Raw genomic sequence first — 15034 nt, forward strand, 5'->3', positions numbered from 1 at the left:
AAATGGTTATTATTTTATTATCATTTCATTTTTTACTCCCTGCCAAATGGAGTGTGGGGGTGGGGCCAGTGCGTCATTGCTGCTGATTGGCAGCAAAGAGGAGTGACCCCTTTGTTTGAAGTGCGCATGTAGGTTTTCCCGGCTATCTTCCTACGCCAGACTGACATGCCCAATTCAAACCTCTCCAACCCAGCTGCCTTAGACAGCTGGGTTGGAGAGCAGGCACAGGGTTCCAGTGCCTTCCAGAGTGCTGAGGCAGCCTGCTCCATTCAATCCAGATGCTTCACTCATGCTTCTTCAGAGCATGAGAACAGCGCCTGGATTGAATAAGGTAGTTGGCTGTGTGACATCACCTCATGCTTGGAGGAGCCTGGAGCCTGGGACTAGAAAGCATTGAGGACGTGCTGTAGGATAAGGCAACTAACTTTTTTTCAAAAATGTTTATTTTAATGTGTTATATTGTAATTGTTTAATGTATGTGCGTTTTAATGTATGTAGAGCCCCACCCCACTGTAGTCTGATGTCACCAAACACCAATGCTAGGCCATATCTCCTTCTTGCTCACAGAGCATCTATTTAAATATACAAAGTGTAATTCAGATCTTACCCTCTTTTGGGTCTGTACAACTCATAAAAATGTCCAACCTAAAAGGCAGCACCACGTTTCCACCTGTAATTCAATAACTAGTGGCTATATAGCTCTGACCCGGGCCGAAGAGTACGTGAGGAAACCAGCATAATGGACTGCCCCAGGCCTACTGTAGCTTAGTGCTAGGCATCCATAGGATCTACACCTCAAGCCCGGATAATGGTGAATGTTGTATGCGGACATAACAACACTCCTAGTTTAGGAAGTAGCCACCCACTTTTAAAAGATAAATATGATTTATTTTAGGTTTCTCACACTTAAATCGTCCGCTTCAATGCAAATTAATCGGGAAATAAAGCTTTACATTTTTTTTCCTAAAGCTCCCTTTTACTTGTTCCTAAATATTGGCATGTGTAGTGCTGCTTCATAAATAAATGATACTGCCTGTAAACTGCATATATCTATAGTGCCAATCTTAAATGTGGGGTAGCAGTTTATAAGCACAGATTATTGATCTCTGTCTTCCTTCCCCCCATAATTCCCCATTTCCCAGTGGTGTGAAACCTCACTACTTCTTGTCTGAGAAAGTACCTGGCATCTTAGTCTTCTAGGAGGCTGTTGGCAAGAGAGCATCACATTGCGTGGTCATGATCTCTACTGCTCCTGTGAGAAACTTGCTAGCATGAGGGGAATGTGCTGATCTGGGACAGGTTCAATATGCAAACCCCGGACCAGGCATTTTCTTTCCACTGGCGACAGTGCTTGAAGACTCTAGATATTCCCGCTGTAAGAAGACTGTTGATCTCAGATGCTCTATTGTGGTGGGCTGTTTAAATTAATCTCTTCCGGAATGTAGACCTGTGTCTTCACCCCCCGTAGTTTTGGCAGTAGGTGCCAGCTGGAAGGGGTTTGGCACAAGTCTAAGGGGACGCTTGGCTGCTGGCCTCTATAGGAGTCAGACTGATCCCTGTATTGGGGGATGTTTCCAGCAACCAGTATGCAACTCAATTCTTTGCTTATCTACTCTAGAGAAAGGTAATTTGGTGCACACTGGCAACCTGGTGGCAAATACATGAATTATCAGGGGGTTCTAGTTCAATCCATGGATTTGTTTCCACTCCTCCTGTGCTCCTAGGCAGAACTTCATCTTCACTTTTTGTCTGTGATAAACATTGTGCGTAAGGAGAATGTTTGGGCAGGCGCTGTGAAAGGGGTTCTTCCACGCTGGCGGATCTCAAACTCCAGTAGTTAATTTATCTGGGGGTTGACAATGGGCTGCACTGGCACTTAGTTTCAGGGACCATAATACACATAGCATCAAATTTTAAAAAATGAAACGCACTGGAACTGAAAACATATGAGAGCTTGCAGAGGCAGTGTGCTGCATTTTGACATCTAGTGATGCAAATGATTTGTAATGGACATGAGACATTGGGGCTGATTCTAATTCTGGCGGGCGGCGGAGGCCGCCCGCCAGAATTCCGCCCCCATAATACCGCTCCGCGGTCAGAAGACCGCGGAGGGTATTATGAGTTTTTCCCTGGGCTGGCGGGCGGTCTCCAAAAGACCGCCCGCCAGCCCAGGGAAAATCTCCCTTCCCACGAGGATGCCGGCTCGTAATCGAGCCGGCGGAGTGGGAAGGTGCGACGGGTGCAGTAGCACCCGTCGCGTATTTCAGTGTCTGCAAGGCAGACACTGAAATACCTTGCAGGGCCCTCTTACGGGGGCCCCTGCCGTGCCCATGCCATTGGCATGGGCACGGCAGGGGCCCCCAGGGGCCCCGCGACCCCCCCTACCGCCATCCTGTTCATGGCGGCTTTCCCGCCATGAACAGGATGGCGGTAGGGGGGGTCAGAATCCTCATGGCTGCGGAGCGCGCTCCGCAGCCATGGAGGATTCAAACGAGCAGCGGAAAGTCGGCGGGAGACCGCTGACTTTCCGCTTCTGACCGCGGCTGAACCGCCGCGGTCAGAATGCTCGTTGGAGCACCGCCAGCCTGTTGGCGGTGCTCCCGTGGTCGGTGGCCCTGGCGGCCACCGGCCGCCAGGGTCAGAATGACCCCCATAATGTTAATGGAAGTGAGTTGTGTGGAGTGGAACTGTTTGGAGGTGCCTAGTCTTCGTGAGATCTTTATTGTGAAGTGCAGGCCTCACTATCAAGGCAAGCAAGTGCAACACAGGGCAGGGCAAGGTTGTATACTTGGTATGTTGAGGCCAAGTTCAACCACTTCAACCCAAGATCCAGACAAGTCTGGACTGGGAAGCTGCAACCACCCAGACCCAAGTCAAGGCATTCCTTGGCTTTACTGGGTATTACAGGAGGTTTGTGAAGGGGCATTGTGCCATTGTGGCACCCCTCAGACAATTGACTTTCAAAAAGATGCCCAAGAAAGTAAACTGGACAGTGAGCTCTCAAAAGGCTTTTGATACTCTGAAAGAAGCAATGTGCTCAGCTCCCAATCTTAAAGCTCCAAATTATTCTAATCAGTTCATCGTGCAGACTGATGCCTTTAAACATGGGATGGGAGTAGTCCTATCCCAGAACAATGATGATGGCCATGACCAAGCTGTTGCTTTCATTAGCAGGAGGTTACTCCACAGAGACCAACGTTTGAGTGCCATTGAGAGGAAAGCCTTTGCTGTGGTTTTGTCCCTGAAGAAGATGAGACCAGTTTGGTTCTCACTTCCTTGTTCAAACTGATCACAGGCCTCTCAGATGGCTGATGCACTTCCCTAAGGCAGAAACTAGGGGTAGCGCTAGCATTAGTGCAACCGCTGCACAGGCAATGATAGCCACGGGTGTCAGCTGCACCCTGAAGCATACTTGTATTTGTTGTTTATTATGCAACAGAGACTCGGTTTAAAAATATTATTGGGAATAAACCCCAAATCCTTTTTAAGGAAGTTGGGTTTGCTTGCAACTCAGGTCAGATATTACATCGATCTTTGAAAGGCGCCAGCTGTAGAAGTGGATGGCACCAGTGGTGGAAATGGGCAAAGGCCTCTTAAGAATAATTTTGGGCACTTCATTATATATATATATCTATATATATCTATATATATAATATATATATTTACAAATTGACGTTGGCAGACAAGGATGATGTTGGATTTGATCCCCATGGTGATGCATTTTTAATTCTTAATATCTAGCTTTACTGTAGTCACTGCATATATATATTCATTGTTGATGTATTGCATTTTCTTTGATTATTATCCAATTGCTGAGATTTTTTTTTGTAGCTGCATGTGTGTTGCTGCAGTCAAATTAAAGGCTCAGGTTATTCTTTTCATATATGAAACATGGGAAGTGCCTTAATAAATTAATTACACATTCTAAAGGTGCTGCATTCTTTAGCTTCATTCCCTCTAAGTCTGAAGCAAAGCAGAACAAATTGGCGTACTCAGCAGCATGAGGTGGAAGGCTGAAATGTGAAAGATTTAAAGATTTAAAAGTGAAATATGTTTGGCAAGAAGTCAAAAGTGGTTTCCCAGGTTTCACATGAGATTCCGGGGTGGGAGAAAGAACCTTATAATGTTCTCGCAAATGAATGGTCTTGTAGTGCAGATTTATGCGAGAGCTGGGGCGGATGTCTTTGCAATGCTGACCCAAAACTAGGTTTTACTCTGGAACGGGGATGAGATTAATCTATTTTAGGCAGATAGGGTAAGTTACTATTATCTGCTTATGGAAAAATGCATGAAAAATGTAGGCAGCTAGAACAAGAAAACCAACAGAGAGGCAGCTAGTTGAAGCTAAAAATAATGTAACTATGCTGTCTTGTCAGAATAAGTTATTACAAGATAAAGCAGATACTTATCATTCTGTAGCCGAGAAGGCAGCTGTCAGAGTCGCTCAATAGAGGTATCCGAAACAGAGGGGTAAAATCAATTAAAAGAAAGTTAATTTAGCTATTTAGCTATTGCTTAAGCAGGGTTAGACTAGGATCCCGAAATCTGGGACTCAAATATCTGAGAATCCACTGATTTTCCAGATTCCAGTGATGAAGCACTTAAAAAAGGTGGGGGCCAGCTTGAGCCAGACGAACCAAAAGTGGTTTGCGCACCACCAATATTTAGATGAAAGATACAGGGCATTCCACAGAATCCGGCAGGAATTGAGAGGCACTCCCTAGAAGATTTCACCCAGCAAGAAGTTAATGATATTACAGACAGATTCAAGCAGAGATCTGGGGAAACAATACTTACATGGATGGTGTGATTATTTGACACAGGAGCCTCTGGAGTAATGTTAGATATAGGAGACACTCCTACGTTTTGTACTCTTAGCACTGACCCCATAATACAGGATCAGTTCAATGGTTATCAGGGTAACCAATAGATCACCCTACTGCATGCTAGCAGTCGTGCGGTGTAACCAAAAGTATCCTACAGAATTAGATTGGCCACAAAATGACAAGCCCTGCTACACCTTAAGAGATGCAATGCAGAGAAATAAGGAGGAGGGAATGAAAACTGCTATTTTTCTGGGTGATGCTCACCGTCGATTAGATGGACCGCTCTCTGTGTCAGTGCGAAATAAAATAATTTGCATTGTCCCTGCAGCTTACAAGCAGGTAATAGTGACTCTTTTAATTAAACAGGCAGGGCAGACAATGAAAGATATGCTGGAGGCAGTTTGCGAGGTAGGAGAACTTGGAGAATGGACAAAACCTGAGAGACCCTTGAGGTCAGATAAAAACAGAGTACCTAGGAGAGACATGTTTATGGCATTACTGAAGGATGGAGTCAACAAGGATCAGATTGATGGGATAGATAGCAAAAGCTTGTGGGGGATGTACTGTAAGAGAGGGCTGGACAGAAAGAAAGTCAGCAGGAAAGTTAATAAGCAAGATAATAACCAAGTGAATCAGGGTCAGCCACCAATGTAGAAGGAACTCATTTCTGAAGGTGGACGCATTGCTCAGGAAGATCAGAGTCCCACTGGGGAAATTCTTCCTGTCTCAGCTGTTCCGGGTTCCACAGCTTGACGTTGGCTGACAAGGGTGATGTTGGATTCGATCTCCATGGTGATGCATTTTTAATTCTTAATATCTAGCTTTACTTTGTGCATGCATACATATACGTAGTCACTGCATATATATTAATTGTTGATGTATTACATTTTCTTTGACTATTATCCAATTTTTTGATTATTTCAGTAGCTGCACATGTGTTGCTGCATTCAAATTAAATGCTCACATTATTCTTTTCGTATATGAAACCTGGGAAGCATATTAATGAATGTATTACTAAGAGTGCTGGATTCCTCACATTCTTTAGCTTTGTTACCTCTGTTTTGCTTTCACTAATGACCGAGCTGACAAAAATCTCTGGAATGCACTTCTCAGTTCAAAGAAGACATTTATTATTATTTCATCATAAGGTTCCTAAAAAATTAGAATAGTAGGTCGAAAGCACACGTTTAAAAATAGTCACAGCATTGAGAGGAAAATATACCACAATGATTCTCAACTGCAATGTACACAGCGAATATAGGTGATTATATTATAGCATAATTGCAAAGCAAAGAATAAAATAAAAATTCATCACCGTAGGGCCTGCCAAGCTCTTCATCCTTCTCATGCCAGCAAGGAGATGACCCTGTTCAACAGTGAGAAAGAGATATCCACCCTCACAGGACAAGTGTGTATGTGTCAGGCATTTAACATCTAATACTGACGGAGGTTTTGGACATTCCCTTGCTACTGAGCAGGGCCACCTTTTTTATACCTTAAAGAACCAAAAGGGCTTCCTGGAAAAAACAACTCCCACGAAAGAGAAATATTCAAACATGCTGGCTACTGTAGGTCAGAGTTGGAAGAAAAACGTTGAAAACTGGCCAACATTTCAAGGCTCTCCTCCCAAGGCCGAACCGTTCCCTGCACTGAAAAAAATATGTACTTTCTTATCATGCTGACTGACTGACTGTTCGTGTTCGGTGAGAAAGAAATACAAGAAGCAAGCACAGTTTACCATGTGGAAAAACACAGCTCGACTGCAATGTCTCAACTGCAATGTCTAACGCCACGATAAAGTCAATAGGCAGCTAAACTGAATACAAAATGTAATCTGCAGCTGGTAAACACTGAACAATTAATCCAAACGCAAAGTGGTGCAACACAAAGTCAGTGGTCAAACATATATTTTCATTACATTTCCACCCTTTGATCAATTACTTTGTGTATTTTTCTCTTATTTAAAAAAAAACATAAGCAAATCAGGTTGCATTGTATACAGCAACACAATGCAATGATAAAAGCAATCACTAGAAAGCAATGGAAGTAGAATAATGTATTGATCTTATAGACCTTTAAATTAGACACACCTACAGTGAAAAGACTGAAGCTTATATAGTCTGATTGGGGTAATAACTGATTGAATAGTGTCTCTAGGATAGCAAGTTGGTGTAGAATTAGATGAAAACATTGTGAGTTCTAATCATGTAAAGGTACACGGTCCACCTGAAAGGTTTACTGGAATATAAGTGTTCCCATAGAGGAAGAATAAGCCAACTGGCAATTTTGTGTAATGACACTGGCAGCAGTCATCAAATGATAACAAGCCACGGGCTAGTTCCAGTGAAAGAATGTAATCAAACAAGTTGACAGAACATCCATGGTGCTCTGTATTGTTCCCATGTAGAACTTTGATCTGTGAAGCACAATTTGCGCAAAATGGATCCATAGGTTTTGTACTTTAAAAGCAGCAGGAGCGTTGCACAAATGTTATCAATCATGTTCAGGTTGGGGGTGCGGTCTCTCCCCCGACCCCACACGCAAACGCCCGAAGGGAGACCACACAGCACACTCATGGTCAGTGGCAAGTCGTAGTAGGGTCTGGAAAAGAAACAAGTAGGACTTTTCTTGCAAATAATATTGGTCATCTGTTTGTGCTCTCCTTTTTCCTTTCCTGGCTTGGGCCATTTGCTATAATTTCTGCAGGTTCTGAAGGGCCACTTGGGGATTCAACCCAGACCTTAGCACTGAGGTTTGTATCTGCTGAAGTACAGCTACCCTTTCCTTGCACTGTCAGAAGGGCTGGGGCAGTCCCCTTCCTTACCAAACCTCCATACACTGCACTTATGACAAGTTGGACAATTCTGTCTCTAATCTGTATGAATAAATCAGCGTCTCCACTATTTAACAGAATAGCTTTGATTTCTATCTGTCCTGATAACTTTCCTCTCCCCAATTGAAATTTGACTGTTTGTGGGAGAGATCTCTATTGTGTGTGCTGACAAATAGGACATTGCAAAAATCACAGTTTTTATCAAATCTAGGGGAATGTGCATCCCTCTAACCTCTGCCCACCTGTAAGTGGCTTTCTCTCCCAGGTGTCCACATTTCTGGTGCGCCCACTTAGCCATCCCCACCAAGTCAGAATTCTGGGTTGACACTTCTGCCTCTGAACTTTTGTCTTTGACGTCTGCAAGGGAATTGAACCAGCATTCTAGTGAGTCAATGGGACAATGAGCACCTATGACTTTACTCTGTTTTAACATTTCCCAAATGTCCTGCCACACCTCTTTGCTCCACACCTCCTTTGAATAAATGAACCAGTTATGTGCATGCCATGTGGAAAACCAAACAGCTAATCCATTGACACTGGACCAAGAATCAGTGTAAAAATGACAAGTCCCAGGCAGCTTTTGCTTTACAACCTCACACACAGTGTACAACTCTGCATATTGGCTACTTTTTCCTTCTCCTGTGGTAGTCAACAACTTTTCAGTAACTGGATTGTATGACACTGCTTTCCAATGCCTTTTAGTACCCACATATTTCAATGAATGATTAGTGAAACAAACATGCATCCTATCCTCAGGGGACAAAAATTCAAATGGCACACTCAATTTCACTGGTGACTCTTTTACCTGTGGTACCTTCTGCACTCTCTCCTCATCCTGTACAGGGGCTTGTGACGCCTGTGTAGGGAGGGCTGCAGTGCCTGTCGGTCCTACTCGAGCCCTGTCTTCTATGTACCAGATCCAGTGTATGATACTAGTCTCTTGTGCATGTCCTATACGGTGAGATTAAGGTGAACTCCTCACCCACTGCATGATTGATATTTCAGGTTTCAGAATTACATTATAACCTAGTGTTATTTCCTCAATATCCACTAGAGCCCAATAACAAGTCAAAAGCTGTTTTTCAAAAGGAGTATAGCTCTCCCCAAAGTCAGGTAGTTTTCTAATCCAAAATCGTAGGGACACCCTTGTCCTCCCCTGTTTCTGCCACAAACTCCAGTTTGCCTATTGTCCCTGAACAGTTACATGTAACTCAATGTTTCCCTCTTGCACTGTAAACAAGTCTAAAGTCTGTTGAATTATTTCATTTGCAAAATCAAAAGCACATAGCTGCTCTTTACTCCATTCAAACTCATGTTTTTCCTAGTTACTTTGTACCAGAGGGTTAATATTTTACTCAGATGAGAGTCATGCTGTTCCAAAAAAAAAAAACATTTCATGAAAGTCGGTGTCTCTTGCTTAGTGCAAAGAGAAAGAAACTCCAAAATCTTTTTTTTTTACCTGTAACAACATCGCTCTATGTTCTGTATTCCACTGAATTCCCAGAAACAGCACATTTTGCGACAGTACCTGTGTCTTGTCTGAATTAATTGTACACATCGTACTCTGCAAAATTGGTCTGAATATACTGATAACATTGTTAACTTCTTGCTCAGTGTAATCTTTTAAAGACTGTAGTTCAACCCCTGCCAAAAAGTGTGGGCTTCTCTGCGCATGAAGAACTACGCTCTGCTCATGAGACTCACATTGACCCCCACCTTTTTAACCTCCTCATTACTGGAATGTGAAAAGCTAGATTTTCCTGTAACAGCTTGGTAGATTTCAGTTTTATCTTGCAATAATTTGTTGTGGCTGACTTGCTCCTTTAAATTCTTATTTTCATATTCTAACTGTTTACATCTCTCATGCATTTTTCTGTAAGCAGACAAAAGTATCCAAACCCTCCTGTCAAGGTCAAAAGGGACATCATTCTGTTCAAAAAGCACCTTTTCTAAATATGTAAAAACATTTAACATTTTTGTTTTATCCAAGCACCCATCCCAAAACTTAGAAAGTCCTGATAAACAAGAAAATACATTACCCAAAACATCATAAGGCATTTTAATTTCACATGCATGTTCAAACATGGTTTGCAGTGCTTCCTTTAATTCTCTGAACAAAAACATATTTACATTTTTAAATCGTGCACTTACAACCTCCAATCCCTTTTTTTTTTTTACACTGACGACTACGCCAAAATGTTTTGCTTTCACTAATGACCGAGCTGACAAAAATCTCTGGAATGCACTTATCAGTTCAAAGAAGACATTTATTATTATTTCACCACGAGGTTCCTAACAAATTAGATTAGTAGGTCAAAAGCAAACTTTTAAAAATAGTCACAGCAATGAAAGGAAAATATACCACAATGATTCTCAACTGCAATGTACACAGCAAATATATGTGATTATACTATATCATAATTGCAAAGCAAAGAATAAAGTAAAAATTAATCGCCGTAGGGCCTGCCAAGCTCTTCATCTTTCTCATGCCAGCAAGAAGATGACCCCGTTCAACTGCGAGAAAGAGATATCTACCCTCACGGGACAAGTGTGTGTGTCAGGCATTCAACGTCTAATCCTGACTGAGGTCTTGGAAATTCCCTCACTACTGAGCAGGGACACCTTTGCTATACCTTAAAGAACCAAAAGGGCTTTCTGGAAATACAAACTCCCATGAAAGAGAAATATTCAAACATGCCGGCTAATGTAGGTCAGAGTTGGAAGAAAAACGTTGAAAACTGGCCAACATTTCAAGGCTCTCCTCCCAAGGCCGAACCATTCCCTGCACTGAAAAAAACATGTACTTTCTTCTCATGCTGACTGACTAACTGTTGTGCTCAGTGAGAAAGAAATACAAAAAAAAATCACAGTTTACCATGTGGAAAAACACAGCTCAACTGCAATGTCTAATGCCATGATAAAGTCAGTAGGCAGCTAAACTGAATACAAAATGTAATCTGCAACTGGTGAACACTGGACAATTAATCCAAATGCAAAGTGGCGCAACACAGTCAGTGGTCAAACATATATATTTTCATTACAACCTCTCAGACTGAAGCAAAGCAGAACATGCGCCAAGTACGCATTCCTCCTCTCCTCTAAGGTACCATCACTGGGATTGATCTGACTTGTAATCCTCAAGGACTGATATTTGCATTTTGGACTTGATTCAAATTAGATCGGAGAACATTTGCTTCCTGCTGTGGCATTGGTGCTAGTGGAACCTGCATTGATGGACCTTGGGACGCATTAAAATGTTGCATTTGCTGTCTCTGCATTTGCTGTGACCAAACCAGATTATTTCCCCGAGACTGTACAAATCATCCATTCTGTACCCGATACTCATTTGCCGTGGTATTCAGATCAAAACAACATTCCCTCTTACAATGGCCCACCTTGCCGCACATATGACATGGATTAGTCCTTTCCAAAGTCACCACTTCCACTCCTGTACTCAGGTCAATTAGAACACCCCATCCGCTACCCTGCTGTTGAAATCTCTTACTTCCTTGCACCATTGCAACTCCCTGATGACAGACTCCCTGCATAGCACCAACATTCCCTACAAACTGTGGATTCTGACTCCTTTGTGCTGCTTTCACTTGTGCTATAATCAACTTTTCTTTAAATTTTTGTTGTGTCATCTACAATTCATCACTCCAATATTTTGCATTCCTCAGGATTTCATCAATATGTTTACTCTGCCAACAAATCAAATGGTGATAAATCATTGAATTAACCTCGGGCTTCAATCCCTGCACAAATCTGAAGACAAAATGTCCCATGTCGTTCCCCTCAACAGTCTCTGTACTACTGTATTGTTTGATCGCCTGCAACAATCTCTCTTAATATTAATGTATTGACTCTTTGGACTCTTTAGTTGTTCTGTCAATCTTAACCCAATCAGTATCTTTGGGAAAAACTTTTAATTTTAAGAATTAAATCACCTGATTCTTTCTCAGGATAAGCAACAGACACTCTGCATTAAACTCACTAATCATTTGGACCAACAATGTCAAACAAGGTGTTCAAACCTTCCCACAAAACTTTTTTAAGTTTCCCAAATCGCTTGACCTTGTTGTACCATTCGAGAGGCTCCTCCCTCAATAGTAGGAAATCATTTGTGAATGACACAATGTCACTCCCACTCCAAGATGCATGGACATAACCTCACACCTATAACTTCTCTCATTGAAAGCATTTAGACATCTTCCACATCCTCATATGCCCCAGTCGAACGTATTTCTAACCTCACTTTCTTCGGATCCTTCTTCTTTACCTATCTCCCTTACGATTTATCTAATTGACTCCATTTTCGAATGAAGCCAATTAATTCCCTGATATGTAATTTTTCTCCTAGATGTCTCATGTTTGCAATATCTTGATCACTGGAACTCAAGCAATAGCTTTTCTATAATGCTTTGGACCTATCCAAATCAATTAAATATCTCCAGGTTTATTCAGCTAATCTCTCATAAGCTTGCCCTGCACATCTTGCAATGTCTATGCACATGAACATTAGTTTGTCTTCTCTATAGGTGTCTAACTGGGCTAAGTCAAGAGTTACCAGTATCATTTCATTTAATTCCAATTTCAATTTAGACACATTTAGCATTCTTTCTTTTTCCAGTGTTTGAAATGCTCTCACACTAGATCCTGAAACTTCAGCCTCATTTGGAATATCAATAATTTTTTGGCCAATCATCAAACTCTTGAGCAGTAAGACCTGGTTGTTCTGCAGGGGTATGAGCATATCCTCTCCTTTGGGATGTGTTCAACTTTGCATGGGCTGGAGTATTTGCAATGGACACTGCAGAATTTGGCACGTCCAAAGACATCTGTCGATTAGTAGTCCTACAGTCAGCATTTGGAATGGGGTTTGTTCTGGGCATGAAAAATGGCAGAGATCACTGAGCAAACCTGGCAGCAGGAGTAAATCCTGTCTGACTTGTTGTTGGGTCTGTGTCTGCAATGCATGTAGGGGTTATCCGGAACTGAAGGAAGTCTCCTCATTGTCGAATTCCCTGAATCATTACTATTCCGGACATTCCTGTCTACATGAACAGTGGGAACGGTCAATGTATGTGAATTATTCGCTGTTGCTCCTGAGTCATACAATTGAACAATAGGACCAATTGTCACAGGAACTGTCAAAGCATTTGGTGTATCTAAAGCTTCTGGGCGCTTAGGCATTGTCATCCCTAAATTTCCTCATGTCTGATTTGAATTTGGTTCTACTGGTGCAGTAGGTATACCAAAATTCTCATTTCCTAGCGCCTCAGTTGTCCCTCCTATTTAAACCATATTGTAAGGTGGTGGATGATTCAACAATAGCTCATTTATGGAATTATCATCAGAATCAATCTCACAGTTATCACCCTTATTCTCAGTATCTTTTCGTTGATTGTTCCGTCCTGCATGTGCACAAGGTGTGGCTCTTTCCTAACTTTTCCCCCATATTTCTCTTTCTGTCTCTCATAAGCTATGTGCTCCCAAGCATTAAGTCCTTTTGTGTGGGTCTAGGAGGTGGTTTCATCTCATACAGAATTTGTCTAAAATGTTCAAGGTTTCCCAGACTATGTGTTCCAAACGTGGAAATGCCAGTGCATACACTTTCTCAGTGCCCTTGTGTCATTGTTCAAGCCAAAGATGTGTGTGAAGCCCTATGTTTGACACCATATAATGACCTGTTGTACCTTTGGGAGGAGTCTACACACCCTCTATAACTGGTATAAATGCATCTCCCTTCATCAAACTTCCAAATCCTTTAAAGAATTTCATTTCCAATCAAATTACAATCTTTCTATAATGTTTCGTTTACAAACAGGAAGAGATTTTTCACCCACAAGTCTCTATTCTACAGTCACAACCAATACAGCACAGCTCTTTGTGATATAGTCCACCAATACCAGCTGGGTTTACACCAACCGACCTCTACCAGCACGGCACAATGTGGCGTCAATCTCATTCCTTGCAGAGGCTTACCTCTCAATTAAAATTTCCCTTGTGATCACTCTCTCACTCAAACCTGTGCGCAAAAACAATCAAAATGATTTTTAACAACTTTGTCTGCTCCTATAAAGGTTTGGGGTAATCAATCACTTTGAAAAGGGATCGGAGCTACACTTTCTTACCTTCTCTCAAACACACTTGAATGAAGCCTCAAACAGCGGATCTCACTCTGATTGATACAGTTTCTCCCTGCGTTTGATATTCACTATACCAACTTCTCACAATAGAAAGTCCCTTTTTTGCGGTACTGTTGACGTTTCACTAACAGCACTGCTAAAAAGCAGACAAGAAGAACAACAACTGTCTTCCACACTTTCTCATATATCTCATATGCCTGAATCGTAGGCCACGATGGACCTGTTAACCATTACAACTTCTTAGCAGTAAGCGCCACATTCACACAACTTTAAATTTCTCTGCAAAACACTTCACTGTCACCACAAATCATGGCAATCCAAGCTTAAGCAAGGCAAAGAACAACCCTATTAATGCTCACACATCTGCTGAATTGGAACAACACCAGAACTCCAACAATCCTCCGAACAAGTAATGGGCATAGCATTTTGGGCTGGATTTGGGCAATTTTATTACAGGCCTCACTAATTCCCTAGCTCGCTCTCTCCCCGAGGAAAACCCCACCCTCTGCTACCAACTTTGATGGAGCATTTTGTATGCTCTTATTCTGAGGTCAACAATCTTTAGATCCATGCATAGGGGGTTTAACTAGGGAATCAGGTAATAAGCAATAAACATTAATTTACAGTGTAACCAATTAGGCCACACAATAAGGACTCAAAACGGAAATAAAGTTAAAGGATTTTAATACAAATTAACATTCAATTTAATGTAAACAAATCACAAAAACATGCTGTAAAGATACAGAATACCAATTAGGCAAATCAGATCTTCTGAAGAAATTTAGACAAATTAACTTAAGACTAACCAGAAATTTGGTCACTGCAATGTAAAATATCAATAACAAAATTTGGTGCTCCAAAAACAAATGCTGGCCATTTCTCTTACCAATGAGGGCAAATAAAAAGCATCTAACTAAATCGAACTACGGGCAGTTATCGGAAATCTCCTAAAAGTCTAAGCTTACTGGAAAAAAGAAAAATCTAACTAGAACACCAGGACGAAAGGTGAGAAATAAAAATAAGACAAAAAGCATTTGAAAAAAAAAAAGGAAGGTGTCAGCATTTCAGAAGCTTGGTCTAGAGTCTTCTTAGAGAGTTAAGTGTAAGCCTAAGCCACACTCAGCAAAGGTTGGGGAACAAAGGGAAAGTCAGAGGTCTGTGCCTCTCAAAGTCCAAGGGAATCTGCTCTACAATCAATTAGTGAAAGCCCTAGTTAGTATCACAAA

Source organism: Pleurodeles waltl, chromosome 6 (genome assembly GCF_031143425.1).
Source record: "Pleurodeles waltl isolate 20211129_DDA chromosome 6, aPleWal1.hap1.20221129, whole genome shotgun sequence".
Lineage (NCBI taxonomy): Eukaryota > Metazoa > Chordata > Amphibia > Caudata > Salamandridae > Pleurodeles > Pleurodeles waltl.